This window comes from Bactrocera neohumeralis, unplaced genomic scaffold, assembly GCF_024586455.1.
Source record: "Bactrocera neohumeralis isolate Rockhampton unplaced genomic scaffold, APGP_CSIRO_Bneo_wtdbg2-racon-allhic-juicebox.fasta_v2 cluster10, whole genome shotgun sequence".
NCBI classification, from domain to species: Eukaryota; Metazoa; Arthropoda; class Insecta; order Diptera; family Tephritidae; genus Bactrocera; species Bactrocera neohumeralis.
In genome coordinates, this window is record NW_026089623.1 from 1,505,463 (window position 1) to 1,525,177 (window position 19,715).

Sequence of the window (19,715 nt, forward strand, 5' to 3'; positions counted from 1 at the left end):
GTAAAAATTTAGATATTTTGATGAAATGGAACCACTGCCCCTTACAAAATACTGTTAATCGAAAACTTATCAATTGCTGTAACTAAATCTACCGATATGTGAGGTTAATGAAACTCATAGAGCATCTTTTTCTGGTAATGATATGTTGTAATGCCTTAAGCTTAGTACGCAGCTCTCAAGAAACGCAGCTCTTAAGAAACGGTCAAGAAACTTTCCTGCGATAAATTTACTTGTGCTAGTACGCAGCTCTCAAGAAATCTAGTACTAATTTTTAAAGCTTTTTTCAGTAAAATGTGAATATGGCAAATCTGGTTTTGCGAAGAAACATCAAATCAACAATTGTTTCTTGAAGGAAATTCGAGGTAATCGTCAAATTCATCCTAAATTAGTTGAAATCATTATTATGAAGTATATTCCATTTTGAAATGTTGTATAAAACCTACCAATCATCAACAACATTTCTTAAATCTCAATGAAAATATTTATGTTACCATACACATACATACATACATATTACGCACAAAGCTTGTTTTCTTTGTTTATTTTCTCTTGTTCTTCTAATGTAGATCATTCACAATGCGTAACCAGCTGTCAAAGTTACTTGAGAAATAATGTATTTTTTTTCTTGACTAATTACTTGAGAGCTGCGTACCAACCTTTAAATGGATAAAAATTAAGTCAAACACTATCTAACTTAGTGCCCACATACCCATATACATCTTATAAAAATTAAATAAACGTATGACACTGCATATACTATAGTTAAATGTCGAAAATATGTGACATGGACCCACGAATTACGCCAGCGCTTATAGTATACCTACTACAAAAACTGGTCACTTCACAAAATTGCATGCAAACGATAGGATATATGCATACATATCTAATACGAGTACTTAGCATATGTATTTCATATACTTATATAACCTGTAGTCAAGTCAGCTAGTTATAAACTATTAAGAAAAAAGTGCCAAGTCCCAAAATTAACGCAAGATTTAAATTTGCCATCATATACATATGTAGTAAAGTGTTGGAAACAAAAAAAAATATATCGACAGCTGAACGTTTAGGCTTAGTAAAAATGGAGCGTTACATTACAGAGCAACATGCCTTTATAAATGAACAATATTTCAAATTTCATCAACAAATGATCAATTTTAAACAAAATCATCCTAAGCGTCGAAGCACATTTTCACCTTGATAGATTTTTTAATCGCCAAAATTGTCGCTTTTGGGGTTTTGAGAACTCACATGTGATTTTAGGAAAACAAATGCATCCTCAACATATCATTGTTTGGTGTCTATTTTGAGCTGGAGTCATAATTGGACCATACTTTTTTCGAAAATTAGGCTGATCAAGCAGTGACTGTTACTGTTGCTCGATATCGCATGATAACCCAATTCTTTTTTGACGAAATTGGATGACAATGATCTGGCCAATATGTGGTTGACTTATTCAATAAATAACCCTATTCTATGTATATTATGATTCAATAAAAAAATGCAATTGCAAGACCAAAAAATGTGTTTTCTATTTATTTCCAATATTGCGTTTATTTAGGGTGCGCAACTAGTCAGCCAACAATTTTTTTCATACAAGCACTTCCAATTGTCAGATTTCGCCTGATACTAGTTCTAAAAAGTCAAAAAGTATTATTATGATATATCATACAAGTATTTATCAAATTTAGTTCGGTTAGTTCATTTTCGCTCAAAAAATTTTTTATACATATGTACATAAAACTCTGTATTAGTTTGATGTTTTACTCTGGTGGAAAATTGTCTTTACGGTGTAACGAATATGTTCAATTGACTCAGTACAATTCGATTCAGTTCAAACAAATGAAGACATTCCTATGCCCCTTCCGCTGAAGTACTAAAGCAACTGTTCATATTAAACGGTAAATCAAAACTGTGGATGGAGGTATGGCAAACAACAACAAATCAATTCGAATCTTGGACAAGATTAAAGCGTTTCTCACTGTGGGTGTACGCGTATTAACGAAAGCTCACGCATAGAGCATACGGGAATGCTACCAACAAATGAAGAATGCCGAACAATCGGGAAATGACATAGCGTCCTAATACCTACACATATGTGTGTGAATACATACGAGTATGATGAGATGTATTCTGCAAACATATAAAAATAATCAGGATAAATAAAATAAAATAAACTGAAATGAAAAGGGGACGGCGACAACAGAGACAACGAACATCGAAACAGTTAAACGTACAAAGCACTGATTGTATACACATACATTCATATGTATGTACGTACATATGTATATGCTTAAACACATAGAACGTATCAATCGAAGCTTGTAAAAATTAAATTGAACGCAATCGAATTATCCTTGCACGCTCCATTTATTTCTTTTGGTATGGTATTAGGCGTTATATTGTGGTATATATTATGGTGGTTTGCGGCAAAGGTAAGGCCAAAATTAAGGCGGTAAGGGACCAATATCTGTCACTGTCGCCCTTCGTACTGCTTGTACAATAGTACTTCAGTTTTGTATATTTGCGATTTGACGACGCATTAATGTTTTATTTTTATTAGTAATTAAGCTAACGGGACGCAGTGTGCTAAACCCTAGCTTAATAATTGGCAACTTACTTGTACACATGTATGTATGTATATTATTATACAAAGTAACCTATACCTACCATAACGCCGAGCTTGCGTGAGTAATCTTAAGGAAACCGGCAAAAACAACGAAAACACAAATTTTTAAACTTCAATTAAAAATATTTTCTGAATTAAAGCTTTTGAACACGTTTTTTACCTTTTTTAAATTGGCTGCAGTTATAACTCTAATCAAGCGATAGTTTGGATTGAAATATAATTTTGCACATACATACATATGTAAGTACATACAAGTATGTACTTATGTTTCTCTGTACAATAACCTACCAGTTTTTCGACAGCACTCGTATCAAAAATATAATATAATATATGTAAGTAAAACGTAAAACGTTTCAGCTAAAAGCTCTTCCAGCTTTATCTTATAAATTCTTTTTTTTTTCTTTTTACTAGTCGCCATTTAATTAAATGTAAAATCACTACTAATTTATTTACGTTTGAAAAAAAAAGAACGCAGCAGCAAAGGAATTTTTAGTGAAGTAGCGAATAACTTCAAAAATTATATATTTTTTCAGTTTCGAGTATATTTATTTATTGGCCAATATGTTAAGAGCCACACCTACTGAATAAATCGTTTTAGAATATGAATAAAGTCATAAAGTCAGTACGTAAAGAGACATTTGATTAGAGGAAAGTCAGTTTGAGTATAAAAATAATCAATAATTTAATATAATCTTAAATTTTAATTATATTTATAAGAGTAAGTTATGATAATTTACAACTCTAATTGAATATTTGAGTAATTAAAAAATCTAGACGTGGGCAAGGGAAAAACGCTAACTATTTTGAAAATTCCAAATTAACTTTTTTAATGAACAACACTTGTCAAATCGGCAAATTGTTCTGAAAAATTAATGAATTAATTCAAATCTATAACAAACAAAAAATAATGAAAGATTAAAAATTGCAAAAGTTATAACACAAATGCAAACGCGTTTAAATAATTTTTTTAATATCATGGATGTACATATGTATGTAAGTTTTAATCATATTAGCGTTGTAGGCAGTAGCAATCGGCGAAAGATGTGATCGCTTAATTTTATAAATAAAGTTCTATATCAAGACCATAGATCATCTTCATTTATATTCCATTTACTTTCAATAAATTATTAAAAAAAAAATATGAAATATTTACAGTCAGCAGAAAGTTCGAAAATCTTTAAATTAGGAAAAGCATTTAGACACAAGGGCATACTATGATCAGAACGTTATTCTCGACCTGATTAACCGATTTCGAGTTTCGAAATGTGGGAGTTTAGCCACGCTTTGAAAATGAACGAAATCGAACAATAACCACGCCTACTTCACATATAGCACAATTTTGAATTCCGCTTGAATCGTTCAGTTTCTAGTACAGAAATCAAGAAGCAATTAATATAATAAAACTTTGTACGAATAATGCCTTTGGTGTGTGCCACCTTTTTCCTGGAGTAGTAATTCTGTGTATCCAAAATGGGGAGAATCGGGTCAATACTTCCCAGAGCCCCCATATCCTCTGGTTTACGTATTACATCGTAAGGTATTTCCTGACTTTGATTAATGCAAGTTGCAAGAGTATAAAACGTTCGGTTGCATCCGAACTTAGCCTTTCTTACTTGTTCTGTATGGGATCTTGAAAAGTTATATTCCAAACATTTTTGCACGGATATTGTAACACTTTAATGAGTAAAGTGTATTTTATTCCGATATTTTCACTGGTATTTGGCTTATAAATTGATAAGTTAAATATGGTAGTCAAAAAGTATTTTCTTATTTCTAATCAATCTGTTGCTTTATTGTTAAGCGTTTGTGGCACATTCTTTTCAACTGATAACGTGACTTGGCACAGCCATTCTTGACACATTGTAGATCTTTCGCAGGTTTTGATAAGTTTCAATTTGACCACTAGCAACGGACACAGGAAGTGCTAGCAACACCTGTATTACTGTAAATAAATTTGGAACGATATGTTTTAATTCGTTTGAACACATCTACATATATAAATAAAAATGAATCTCCAAAATGTATGTACGCTCATAACTCAATAACGCCTGGACCAATTTGGCCAATTCTTTTTCTTAAATGCTCGTTGAAGTTCAAAGATGGTTTTTACGGCGAGAAAAATTCGAATAATTTCCGGAAAACCCATAAAAACAGCCTTTTTCTTTTCCCCATACAAACATTACTTACATACATACATACATACATATGTACATTTATTAAAATGAATGTTTGTTTGTTAGTGACACTAAGAGAACGGTTGATGAAATTTTTAAAGGTTGTTTGTTGTGGATCGGGAAAGGTTTAGAAACAAATACCTTATACTTTTCATGAGGAGAAGTCGGAAAATTGGACAATTCCAAAAAGTAACATTTTTCATACACATTTTTTTCAATTTTCATTTGTTTTGTTTTTCAATGTTTTGATTTGTAAATTATTTGAATCGTTCAATTGCTGTCGCTTGCTTTTTTATTCCGGCTATCCAAAGGAAAAATTATTGAAAATTATTCAGTGAAAACTTTATGTGTGTTTCAGACGAAGTGATCAATTACTGATTGGAATTTGTTACGAAGCCACGAAGAGGTCGCGCTAATATTTGTCGGCGTTCTTTTTGCCATCAACGTATGGCAGCCCAAAGAAAGGCAAGAAGTACTTCCAAAATGCGATGACATAGTACGTGCGGAATTATGGATCGCGGTCAATCAGCTAGCGATCGTAACGATATCACAGCACGACTTTTTAAACAATAGCTGCGATGTTTGACGATCTTTATCTTGAAGCAACCTATGGTATATATGGTGCTGTTAGATGCTGAATGTATTCTGTTGCGTGTTCCCGCACGCACACATTCTTCTTTGGATGTGGATGGTGATTACACCAGATCAAATTGATGAAATCATTTCAGCGGAAATTCCTGATTCAGAGATAGTGTATTCAGAGGGTGAAAACCAATATGCTTCATGGACCTTGCAAACCTTACAATCCCACTTTGGTTTGTATGTCTGACAATAAATGCACAAAACGTTACTCATGTGCTTTTCTTTCGGAAACGAAAATGGGAAATGATGGATATTCATTGTATCGGCGTCGCTCACCAGACGACAATGGCAGAACATTTAGCATTTAGAGGCGTGAATATCGACGTTAACAACAGATCGATGTTGACAACACATGGATCGTACCATATTCGCCACTTTTGTCTAATTCACATTCAAAACTCATGTCAATGTTGCATATTGCAGATTGGTGAAATCGATCAAATACGTTTGCAAGTATGTCACCAAAGAAAGCAACATAGCGGTTATTGGCCTTGAACGTAATGAGATCAGCAGTATCAAATGGGTCGATATGTCAACCGCAATTTGTAGGATATTTACTTTTGCAATTCATGAAAGTTTTCCGACTGTTGAGCGTCTCGCGGTTCAACTTCATTTAAGTCATTGCGTATTGTGAATGGTACAGTGTGTGCAACTTTTTGAGAAGCATGCCAGCAGTTGCATTTGCTGGAACATGATAATCACTGGAAACAGACGAAGGACAATGCAATAGTTACTTCGCATGCCACTGAAGTTCGCATAGTTTTCGCGAAGATCATTTCGACATATCAGCCTTCAAATTCGCGTTAATTATGGGATACGAAAAAATGGCATTGCCGACGACATTTTACATTGTACGGATATTCGCTTAGAATTGGAAATGGGCAAATTTCAGTTGATACTTCCAGTGGTTTGATATCAATTTCACCTCCCTTTTGTCAATTCACTTCAACGGAAGATGAATTCATCACGAATGTTTATCCGAACATTGGTCAAAGTATCGTAACTGCAATTGCTTGAGTGCACGCCCAATTTTAGCTGCCAAAAATACCGATGTTAATGACTTAAACTGGAAGATTCAAAGTCAAATTCCGGGAGGTTTGCGCTCATATAAATCGATCGATCGTCTTGACAAGGAAGACGAAAACGTAAATTATCCAGTGGAATTTCCAAATTCTTTGGAGAGGCTTGGTATGCCCCAGCATCTCTTGCGTCTCAAAGTTGGATCTGTCATTATTATGTTTCACAATCTTCATGCGCCGAAACTGTGTAATGGAACCCGACTAATTATGACGCAGTTATCGAATACAAGGGACAGCCATTTCAGTTCAATCGTATTCAATTACCAGGGAAAATTGCCTTTGCGTTGACAATCAACAGGACACAAGGAAATCGGGAAATGCTATGTTTTTCACACGGCCAGATGTATGTATGTGACGTGTTGACGAGTTGGAAACCCATCTTCTCTGTATATTTACGCACCAGAACAGAAATCAAAAAATTATGTTTATAAAGTTGCGCTACATTAAAAAAATGTAGAAACAATACAATTTCAACTTTTTTTAATTTCAAACCACATAATTTCACGCAGGACAACGGCTGCGGGGTCAGCTATTTTTAATAAAAACAAAATCCCACAGCTTATGTTCAAAGCTGAGCTAGAACCAGAAAACAAACAACTTGGAAAAAATTGTGTGCACCCCATTTACAAACTTCAATATTTGCTACATCGTAGGATCACTGTGGAGGAACCACATAAAAGAAACGGCCTTAGACAATGCACCAATTGCCAAAAGTATGGTCACACTAGGTCTTACTGCACACTTCGCGCAGTATGTGTCTGAACGCAATAATAATGTGCCGGTCGTTGTATCCTCCAATATGAATCCGCTGATAGCTCCATCAAAAACCGTCAAGGGCGTATCGTTTGCAAACGTTCTAAAATCAGGGCTAGGAAAACCCACAACCACAGTAACAGCGAGTCTCATTGAGCCGCAAGGACAGCAGCCCCACGTTCAATCCGGTAGTCAATCGAATATCGCAGCAATGATAGAGTTAATGCAACATAACATGATGAACTACATAACATTCATGCAGAACACAATGCAAGAACTCATACCAAATCAAAACACACTGCTGCAACTGCTTGCTAACCAAAGTTCAAAATAATGAGCTCGCTAAAAATTGTTTTATGGAATGCAAATAGTATACCTCGCCATAAGCTAGAGCTGTCAAAATTTCTCAACGACAAGGAAATTGATATAAAGCTTCTTGCAGAAACTCACCTAACAAATAATTGCAACTTTAATGTATCGGGATATATCTTCTATTGTACGAATCATCCAGATGGAAACGCGCATGGTGGAACTGGTATCTTAATCAGGAGTCGCATTAAACACCATTGTTTAACTGGAACTGCTGAAAATTATCTGCAAGCAACATCAATATGCGTGTAGATAAAGCAAGATGACATTACTTTGTCCGCCGTTTATTGTCCCCCACGTTTCACGATTATAGAAAAGCAATTTATATATTTCTTCAGCTCGCTGGGAGAGTGCTTTCTTGCTGCAGGTGATTATAATGCGAAACACCCTCACTGGGGTTTCCGGTTATGTAACCCTAAAGGCAAGCAATTATGTAACGCCCTTATATGTAAAAGAAACAAACTGGATTACGTGTCTCCTGAAAAGCCTACATAATGGCCGGCAGACCCGAAAAAGCTGCCAGATTTAATTGACACTGCAGTAACTAGGAAAATTCCTCACAGCCTTATTACTGCAGAAACAAGAGCAGACCTCTCATCAGACCACTCACCAGTTCTCTTCACTTTGCGACATCAGTCACATTATAAAGAGTTACCCTATATGCTCACGTCACGGCTCGGAGTGATGCAGAAAAGTCAGCAACCTTCGCTGCTCATCTAAAAAATGTCTTCCAGCCAAACCCAGAAACTAATGACTTTACACTTCCAATTGTACCCTATTTGATGGAATCTGAAATTACTCCAAAAATGGTTATTGAGCTACCAAATTCTGCTATAATCTGCATATGTATGTTTTTCAATGCAATCACAAAACAAGCTCACTTTCCTCAACAATGGAAAAAGTCAACTATAGTGATGATACCTAAGCCTGGAAAGGACAAAACGCAGCCATTCTCCTATAGGCCCATCAGCTTGTTATCCTGCATGCCGAAATTATTTGAAAGACTTCTTATGCTCCGCATTAAACCACATCTTCAAACCCACAACATAATACCATCTTACCAATTTGGCTTCAGGGAAAAGCATGGAACGATCGAGCAAGTACATAGGATCTGAAATTCGAACAGCTTTTGAAAAACGGGAATATTGCTCTGCAATATTTCTTGATGTCGCGCAGGCTTTTAATCGAGTATGGTTAGATGGTCTTATGTACAAAATAAAAACGCTATTCCCGCAAAACACCCACGAACTGTTTAAGTCCTACCTTTGTGATCGAAATTTTGTAGTTCGATGTAACATCTGAAGCCCAAACGATTGAAGCTGGTGTACCATAAGGCAGTGTTTTTGGCCCAATGTTATATGTTTTATACACTTCAGATATTCCAGTAAACGACCGCTTGACAATGTCTACTTTTGCCGATGACACTGCAATAATCAGCCGCTTCAAGTGCCCAATTCATGCAAATGCGCTCCTAGGAAATCATATTGAAGCTGTGGCCAACTGGATCGCAAACTGGAGGATAAAGGTTAACGAGTGAAAATGTAAGCACGTTACATTTACCCTAAACAAGAGCAGCTATTCGCCTTTGACACTGAACAACGTACAAATACCACAAAGCAATCATGTTACTTACCTAGGGGTCCATCTGGATAGGCTACTCACTTGGCGAAACCACATAGAGGCTAAAAGGACTTACCTTGAGTTAAAGGCAGGTTCTTTGCACTGGCTTATTAACTCTCGGTCAGCCCTGAGTCTGGAGTATAAAGTCATTATATACAACACGGTTTTAAAATCTGGACCTATGGGTATGAGCTGTGGGACAACGCGAGTGGCAGCAACATCGAAATTCTTCATCGTGCGCAATCAAAAATTCTTCGTACAATCACCGGAGCACCGTGGTATATCCGAAATGAGAACATCCAACGTGACTTAAGAGTTCCAAACGTACGAACTGAAATAGAGCAACGAAGCGGGAAATATGCATTGAAACTATCGGTTTACCCAAACCAACTAGCAAGATCGTTATTGCGTGTGAACAGGAGCTCAAGATTACGTAGAAACGACTTACCAGCCCAGGCGTAATATATTTTAGGCATAAATTAAGTGAGTAGTTTAAGATTCGCAAACTTATTGTTAGGCCCTTAATTAGGGTAGATTCAATAAATAATAGTAAAGTTAATAAAACAAAAAAAGATAGTTTCGTATATTTGGGAACCGGTGTAAACACCACCAACAATATCAGCCTGGAAATCCAAAGCAGGATAACTCTTGCCAACAGGTACTGCTTCGGACTGAGTAGGCAATTGAGGAGTAAAGTCCTCTCCCGACGAACAAAAACCAAACTCTATAAGTCACTCATAATTCCCGTCCTGCTATATGGTGCAGAAGATTGGACCATGACAACAACTGATGAGTTGACGTTGCGAGTTTTCGAGAGAAATGTTCTGCGAAAGATTTACGGTCCTTTGCGGCCACGCGGCTACGCTGGCTAGGGCATGTTGTCCGAATGGACGAAAACACTTCAGCTCTGTCTACGCCAATTAAGAAGAAGAAGAAGATGGGAATATCAGGAATTAATACAACATACTAATTTCTAGGAATGCATATTTGGAGTATGATGTAAGTAACATATTATGGCTAAATATTAAAGTTAACTTTTCAGAAGCAAAATAACGTCATTATTGTTGTTAAGTTTCGAGCTTATAAAAATTATCAACGAAACAAGTTTCGGTTAAACTTGAGTGGCTATTACAATTTAAACAGCTGGATTCAGATTGCAGTTTCCGTAAAAAAATCGTTTTCATATTAGCGGAGTATGGGCCTCAGGCGAATTATCAAAATTTACTAAAGAACAAATCGTCATCTGCTGGGAAGAGTATACAAATTCGGGTTAGTATTTAAGAAAAGTGGAGGATATAGAAAAGAATCTATCGATAATTTCGATAATTAAATAGTTTATTTTCATAAAAAGAAGGCGGATGACCAAATTATGGTCATAAAATTTTAGTAAATGTTATATAGTATATCTTGATCAATACATAATATGTAGATAAAAAATAATTTTTATTTATAACAAGTAAGAAAGAGCTAAGCTCGGTGCACCCGAATATTTTATACTCTTGCAACTTCCAAGAATTAAAGCCAGAGAAATACCTTAAGATGTAAAACGTCAACCAGAGAATCGAAATCTAAGAAATTTTATACATATATACATACATATACTCTATTATTAGGATTATCCCTGAATTTCAATTATACATATATCTCACACATTGATCGGTATTTTCGGTCAAATATCAACTATGGACACTGGGGTCCACATATTCGGTACCTAGGGCCTTGAACAGTTTTGGACAACTTTTCGTCAAAAGGTGTCATACTTTAAGGGAATTATTACTCCAAAATTTTTTTCCGTTATATTAATTACTTCTTGATTTGTGTACTGGAAAGTGAAAGAATTAAAAGGAATTTTAAATTGTGTTGTATGGGAAGTAAGGGTGGTTATTGTTCGATTTTGCCTATTTTTACACCGTAACATAGGAATTGTAGATAAATGATACGTACTAAATTTAGTCGATGTCGGTTGGTCCGGGTCCCGAGATATGGGATCACCAAAAAGTCCAATTTTCACACCGGCTCTCATAAAGCCTTCTCATACCATCTTGAAGTTAAAATTTAATATCTATGCCTTAATTGATTATGGATTTATTGCGCTTTTAGTAATCTTGAACAGTACCGTTATATGGGGAATGAGCGGGGATATCCTCCGATTTCATCCATTTTCACACAGTAGAAGTTCTTATAAGATTTGTACTCAGAAAATTTTGTTGTTGTAACTTTAGTGATTTAGGAGATATGTACATTAAACATATTAGAGAACGTGGCCACGACCACTTTAAAAAAAAAATTACCCACAGATGCCCATTGTTACTGCGATGCCCTGTGCTAATTCACCAGGGGTGTTGTGGAACCTGATAGTTGTCGGAATCAGAATTGAAACCAATCCAAAAAAGCAGTAGGTGTCATGAATTCAGATATTATTGGTTTGATATTCGAAACAGAATTTGTATTGGTTTTGGGTGTCACGGAAACCAATTTTATCGGTTTTGTTGTCAGAAACAAATCAAGAAGATAGTCGCACACAGATTTGAAATGTAAGTTAAGAAATCAAGTTATTTTATTGTTACGAATTGATTTATCTTTATTTCTATAGGAGAAAACATAAGAATAAAACACGAAATGTGTTAATTATTGAGTTTTGGAAAAAAATGCGGATATTTAAAAGGGGAGCCTGCTTTAGAGGCTTAAAAAAAAATCGATTTTTTGAGTTTTTTTGGGAGGGAAAAAAATAATTGATTAAAGCGAAGTTTCTAGGGTTTATACTTATATATTTAAACATCATCCGCAAATTTTTTTTATACGAAACCTTTAAAGGCTTGCCTTTGGGAAGCAATTGCCAGATGCTTTTCGCATATGCATACTTATGTCGGGTAAGATGCAGGTCGCGATTTATATCGGAAACAAAAAATTCAAAGAGATTCATAGTTTTTAATAACTTATGTTCAAGTTAAACTGATAAAACTAAAAAAAATGAAAAATTCTAAAATTAAGAAAAATGGGTTTTTGACTAAAAAAAATTTACTTTGACGTACTATATTTTCAAACTTAACTTTTCTTAGTTCTTTTAGTTTAAATGCCTTTAAGATAATTTAATGCCAAGATTTGCCCCAATTCCATATGACGTATAGTTTTTTTCTTTCCTGCCCGCCAATTAAGAAAACTCGTAGAACTGAAAAACCGAGAAATCGCGTGCCAAAGTTTTCGCTTTTCTGCCCAAGCGCTCATACATATATCTGCTAGACGCTCGGTCACAATTTCCCTTCTAGCTTCGACAATATTTCGAATTATCATCTATAACTTTGGAGAAATATTCTATTTTATATTTAAATAATTTTTAAAGAGATTTAAGTAAAAAAAAACAGTTTTTTGAAGCTTTTAAAGCAGGTTTCCCCTTAAAGAAGATTTACAAGACGTAATAAACATAATTTAACATCCAAATGCGTCTTTATTCATTCGATAAATGTTATCTCTTAAAATCTTTCTTTAATTCGGAACTCATTAAAAACTTTAATAGGATTGCTTCCAAATGTATTCATTTGCAGGTTTTGTCACATTAGTAAACAGCTTATTCGAATATTGGTTTTGCTTGTGTTCGAAAATTCGAAAATCCAATCAGATTCTGTGACATCATTGAATTTCAGAATTGGTTTGCAATTCTGACAGCTAAGCAATTATGTCTTGGATTCCAAAACAGCCCTGTACAATTTTATATCTTAATTTAGTGCTTAGTTAAGCCACTTTATATGTTTTCGGTTAATTGCGATTTGTGGGCGTGGTAGTGGTCCGATTATGTCCGTCTACGAACTCGATTTTTTTTTGTCCTAAGGAACTTGCATACCAAGTTTCATCAAGATATCTCAATTTTTACTCAAGTTACAGCTTGCATGGACAGACGGACAGACAGACAGTCAACTGGATTTCTACTATTTTCAACACCCTGATCATTAATATATATATAACCCTATATCTATCTCGATTAGTTTTAGGTGATACGTACAACCGATAGGTGCTCTGTAGCAATTTGTTGCAAGAGTATAAAAATATAATGGTATCAACATCTGGTATAAAATCCCTCTTTACATATAAATATCTTCTTTTTTGCATAATACACACCTATAAAAGCGCAAAATAAACATACATACATACATATGGACAACATATGATATTTATGAGACTTCTTTTCCGCACATAATAACATTAAATTTCTTATATAGACCGCAAAAATGTCAACCACAGCAATAGCAAATAACAGAATGCTGTTAATGATATGTAAAAACGGAAACGATAACAACAACACTAATCACTAGTGTCCAAAAAATGCTGAAAGACCAGCCCTTCAAGTAAAGTGATTCAGAACAGCATGGGCTATTGTTAGCATAAAATATAGTGGAATATGTACATATATAAGTATACATTAGGGTGTGCCATTTTGAGGCAACCTTTTGTTTTAACTGAAAAGCAGGCTCAAAACTTTCGAAATGTGTAAAAAAAAGTCACTCAAAAGATGAGCTCTTAATATTAATATTAAGAGGTGCCTCTTTCAAATTTTCTGTTTTCCATATAAATTAGATGGAAAAAAATCATTTTTTTTATGGTGGTTATTGTACGGAGGTTATTATACATACATATGTGCACGCGATGGCTGCCAGTAGGGATGGTAAACTCGATTCCGATTCTACTCGAGAATCGGGTTTTCTCGTAAAATAATCGATTTTTCGCTCCGATTCTTGACATTCGAAAAATGTCACATGAAAAAAAAGGTTGGTTCAAAATGGCACACCCTAGTATACATACAAGTATGTATGTTCATGTACACATATGCTTGTAAGCATTACTAAAGCCTGGCATAAGATTGCATATGGTATGGTACATACACATCCCTTCGGTCAAATCTACTAGTTATAAAATTCTTTACAAACTAGTATGGACTTCTAACCCAACTGGTCAGACTGTCTTTTTTCTGCATATATGTACAGTTGAAATGTTTTAGAGGTTGATGGCCTCCCAGATAAATATTGTCCTGTAGGGTAAAAATCTAGTTGAATTATAAAATTAGTCTCACGCTTTTCTGCCCAGTTAAACTTCAGGAAAAAAATTTTATTTGTGAAAAGATACATATATTTGGTGATTTGTTTAAGCTGGGGACGTATAATATAAAGTTCATTAAAGTATTTTTAAATGTCTCTGGACGTAGTTTGAGCAAGGTTTAAGGGGTGTACAAATAAATATAACCCAACTAACTTTTACTAAGTAAAAAGAAAATAACATTTTTAAGTAGTATTTTGGTGTGCATGTTGATTTTACCTTACTTTTGGTGCAAACTGGGCTCTATTAAAATGAAAAACTTTTAAAAAGATTCTCCTATTGATGGACAATTAAGGTACTCGTAACAGGCTCCAAAATTATATGTACATATATACATATTATTCCTAATAAAGTATGCTTCTTCTCTTATCTATAAAAAGGCTAAATATAAATATTGATTACCAGGCCCACGCCATTGGTATTTTGCATTTACGTCATTGAAATTCTGTTAATTTGCTTTACCTTCTCATTTGGAGATAGGAACACCGTTTTTAAAACAAATGCGAATTTTAAGTTCTCTGTCTTTAACGAAATTAAATAATCAAACTGGCAAAAAAGTGAGACCGGCAAAATACATCATATACGTGTGTGTAATATATACATATACTTAGGTATTCTTCAATAATTTTTTATATTTTTCTTATTTTATCATGTATTTGAATTTCTGAACTAAAGCTTTTTCTTCGAAAGAACATTGACCAAATTAAACTTTTGGTAAAACCACATTAACGTTAGAGCACCTTATGAGTCCCCTTTTCCCCGCCTTTGTCACGCTCTTTGCTTACAGAGAACCCATAATATTTTTTGTTTTTTACTTTGAAACCATTTTTTATACTTACGATGCATTTTATTATTTTGCTGGCAAATTTATGGCAAATGCCGGTGCTAGCGCTATCATGGTGTGTAATTGAGTGTGGAATGTCATATGAAATGCAAAAAAAATATCAATTTATATAGTTATACATATATGTATACAGATATGACAACGTGAAAAAAATATCTAAGATATATGGTCACACATGGTCAGGCAGACCATAGGAACATCTTTTTATCTGATTTAAGTTCGCCCTTCTATTTTTAATCGCTTGCTTTTTTATGTTGTTATTGGCGTTGTAGCATTACGCCGGCGGAAATGCAGTGTACATTGTGAGCGGAACAAATTTTTTATTGAATAAAAACTGCGCCCTCAATCGGAAGCTGCTTTGGGGCTTTTATAGTTCAATTGCCAATAATACGGAAAGTGAAAGGGGATAGCATTACCCAAGTCGTGAAAGTTAAGGCAGATTGAGAGGTGGAGTGCTTAAAACATAAACTTTTGCGTCTTTTACCGTTACAAGGACGGTGAATTACGGACAGTTTAGTGCACTATCCATAGACACGCATGTACATACACACATGTATGTACATACATATGTAAGTTCAATCGAATTTAAACGTTGTTATGGGCATCTTTTGCAGTGGTTTGACTTATGAAAGTGGGGAAAGACGACAGACAGCTACAACTGATATAAGAAATCGACATATGGAGATTAGAAGGACAAGATTAAAAATTTACTACGAAAATATTTATGGGCACTAGCAAAGAAGGAGGGTCAACGCGTTACAATATTCAGCCTTGTTAAAATAAAAACAAACTGTTCCTTACAAAAAAGAAAATTGAAGGAGAAGTGCTTTTCAAAGTGACAAAAGATATGGGGTCAAATGATTTAGTAATCTTGGGGTATAAGTCAAAAGTTGATCCGATTTGTTTAAAAATAGGTACTTACATATGTATGTATATAAAAATGTACTTAATTATACATATGTAAGTATATCTACGTATTTATATAAATTACTTATATGTACGTAGACGCATATGTTCATGTTTGCGCGTAAGCATGACTACTGTTTGTATTACGCATACTCGTATTTAGTAATTGTGGGTCACAGCTTCAGTTAAAGACTGTTTCACGGATATGCGCATTATTGCGCAATTATTTCTGAGTTTCCAAATCAAACACATTATTGTTTTTGTAGAAAAAAAACTCGTTCACAAATAAGTATTTCAGTGAAGTAAGATTACACCACTAAAATGAGGCTCTACAAATCTTGTGATACCTTCACAATTATCACGAATAGGCAATGCAGTATGAGATTGTGCATTATCGGACTACTTTGTTCAATATCATAATCACTTTTAGAGAATCTAAAAACGACGCGTACCTCAAATACTAAAGAATATTTTGACGTGAAATTCAGCATAGATGTAACTAACAGTACTACCAACTTACAGAAAAAAAAGGTGCGTGGAGTCCCTACGCGCGGATGAAGTTATATGTACTTCTTAGTGACATTCCAAGAAATGCATATCATTTTGTATGAAAGAAAACTAGAAAACTTAAATTCACATTTTATAAATTTATTATAATTTATTATCTCCCCGAGCATGCCTTTGCCAACAAGTCGTCTTTTCGCGACGATGGCAAAAGCTAAAAATCATAAATTGCACAACTTTCTGGTGCTTCTCGCAAAAATATGCGATGATATGTATTCACGATCATACGTACATATTCATACGTACATATTCATACATACATATTTACGCATGTTTGTAGGCGAAGCTGCTACAGCGGCAAGGGGTGACAATTGGCGGCCATTACTTTACTTATGCCATAGAACTTCTATTGCTACGAATATGGAAATGACAACGAAATAATGCAAATATGCATATTTCTAAAGGTCATTAATTTCTTTGAAGAAATGAATGATCCTGAGAAGTAGAGTCTTAACTTTTCAACGGCCAACGCAGAGCATTTCAACCAAAAGATACGCAAAATAGTTGAGAATTCGCAGAAATGGTAGACAAACGAAAGAAAAAGAAGCATAACTTCAATAATGCACAAGCATACAAACATACATATGCGCACACATGTGAATATGTCACCAACCAAAAATTGAAACATTGTTCTACAAAAACAAACACAGCATAAGCATGGCAACATTGTGTTGTTGGTAGAAAAGCCGAGCTGTGCCGAAAGAAACGAACAAGCGATCGCCGATTGTCACCGCTTCGCTTGCTGCTCGAACATCTTCGCAGACAAGGTTGCGTAGATTCATATTGAGCAAGGTTGCGCAACCTGAATCTATCGCAACCTTTTCCGAACTCGTATAAGAAGTATAACTTCAAAAAAAATTTACTGATACGAAAAACACGCGAAGTATAAATTAAAAATTCACCTTTCAATTTTCTCACAGTAGTATTCCACACCAATCACGGGGCAAAAGGACGCGTTACCGAAGATAGTTTTGGTGCTCATTCCAGGCAAAGGCCTATATCACTCATTATACGAAATGAAATAATAATAAGAAACAATACGATAACAATGCATTAAAAAAAAATATAAAAAAACAATATTCCTTTAATACTATTAATTAATTAGTATAATTATAAACAGATGATCTTTAAACAAGTAAGTTCGACTTTTATACTCTCGGAACGTACAAAAATGAAAGCCGGGAAAAGTCCTACAGGTGTCAACCAAACTTTATATTAAACAAATCAGGAAAGGCTAAGTTCGGGAGTAACCGAACTCTTGCAACTTGCCAAGATCAAAAATATAAAATAGTACGACTTTGTTCATAATTTTAGATTTCCTAATTTATTCCTCAAAATCTATGTGATCCCCTTCAAAGTAATATGCCTTGGCCCCGGAATAATTTCCAATTTCCGGAATAACCTTCAATGCACGTAGAGATTCACGTTGGATGTCTTCAATTGACTCAAAACGTTTTCCCCGGAGCGGTCGTTTGAGTTTGCTGAATGGACGGAAGTCTCACGGGTCTAAACCAGGTAAATACAGTGGTTGCGCCACTATAGTTTTTAAAAATTTGGTGAAAGACTCACGAAGAATCAATGCAGAGTTGTCCGCCTATAATTCAGGTCTCTTTTTACGGTTAGCTTCGCGCAAACCATTCATAACACTCAAATAGTATTCCTTATTGACGGTTTGGCCGGTCGGAGGGAATTCGGTCTGCACCATCGGCTCACCTTTGCCATGATATATTCACGATTAAATTGTCTCATATTTTGACCAACGTACATACACGATTTAAAATCATTTGTAAAGTCAAAATGTGTGGCAATCAGTACCTCGCGTATTTTGAGGCCAGGGAAGATATGGACTGATTGCATCAACTTTTGACTGATTACATTAACTTTTGACATTACTCAAGTATACTTAAAAATGCATCAGTCAGCAATTTTATAAAAAGTTCTTACACATTGACTGATATATTCGAAACAAAGTCTTTTAAAATAACGAAAATCAATATATAAACAAGGTGCGTCCAAAGTAAACAGAACTTTTTTAATCTAGCGCCCCCTGGTGGCGACATCTATATTTCGACTGGTGCGTTAGAGTCTGCTATCTTCATAGATTGTCCAGTGAGAATTTCATGACATTTCATCAGTTGGAAGTTAAGTTATTACGTTTTAAGTATCAATATGTTTGTGCTACCGGTACGAAAATGAGCTTCGAACAAAGAGCCAACATTAAATTTTGATTTAAAATTGGTAAAACTTTTACCGAAACGTTTCAATTGATGAAACAAGTTTATGGCGATGATTGCCCCACAGCAGAGTGCACAAGTGGTTAACGTCAAAGTGATCGTGAGGGCATACTTGTAAATGACGATCAACATGTCAATCAAAATCCGTGATCTCAGGAAATTCCATCGAAACTGTGCGTGAATTCATCAAAAATCAGCCGAAATCATCATTGAAATTCATGGAAATGGAATTGAACATCTCTAAAACATCGATTTATCGCATTTTGACCGAACATTTGGGCTTACGAAAGGTGTGTGCACGGTTTGTTCCGCATAAATTGACTGACAACCAAAAATTGCTCAGAATCCAACATTCGATCGACGCTTGGGACCGATTATTAGACCAAAAAATACGTTTTAACCATTAACTACTCTCCGTATTCACCTGATATGGCACCGTGCGACTTCTTCCTTTTCGGAAAAATGCATTTGCCCATGAAAGGAAAGCGTTATGCAGACGTAGAGGCCATTCAAAAGGCTTGCACCGGCATACTGGCGGTCATACCGGCCAACGAGCTAAAACACTCGTTCGAGATGCTTTTGGACTGCGAAAAAAGCTATAGAAGCAGAAGGAGACTATTGTGAATATAGTAAATTGATTTTGCCGAGAAAACCATTTGTTCTGTTTTTTTAAGTCCTATTTACTTTGGAACACACCTTGTAGTATAGGGTATTTGGGGTAATTCGTAGACCGGTTTCACACACTTTCACAAAAGCGTGCGTTACTTTAATTTTGTTAAAGTAAAGTTAAAGTAGTAACAATACCATAGTAAAGGT

At 34.9% G+C, this 19,715-nt stretch overlaps 1 long non-coding RNA gene across 1 annotated transcript in view; it reads left to right on the plus strand.

The window, feature by feature from the left end:
• The first annotated feature begins 15,530 nt into the window (after positions 1 to 15,530).
• LOC126765000 (uncharacterized) overlaps positions 15,531 to 19,715 on the plus strand; it is a 55,100-nt gene continuing 50,915 nt past the window's right edge. The window contains exon 1 of the long non-coding RNA XR_007668217.1: positions 15,531 to 15,764. This is a non-coding gene — a long non-coding RNA (uncharacterized LOC126765000). The remainder of the gene's footprint in view (positions 15,765 to 19,715) is intronic.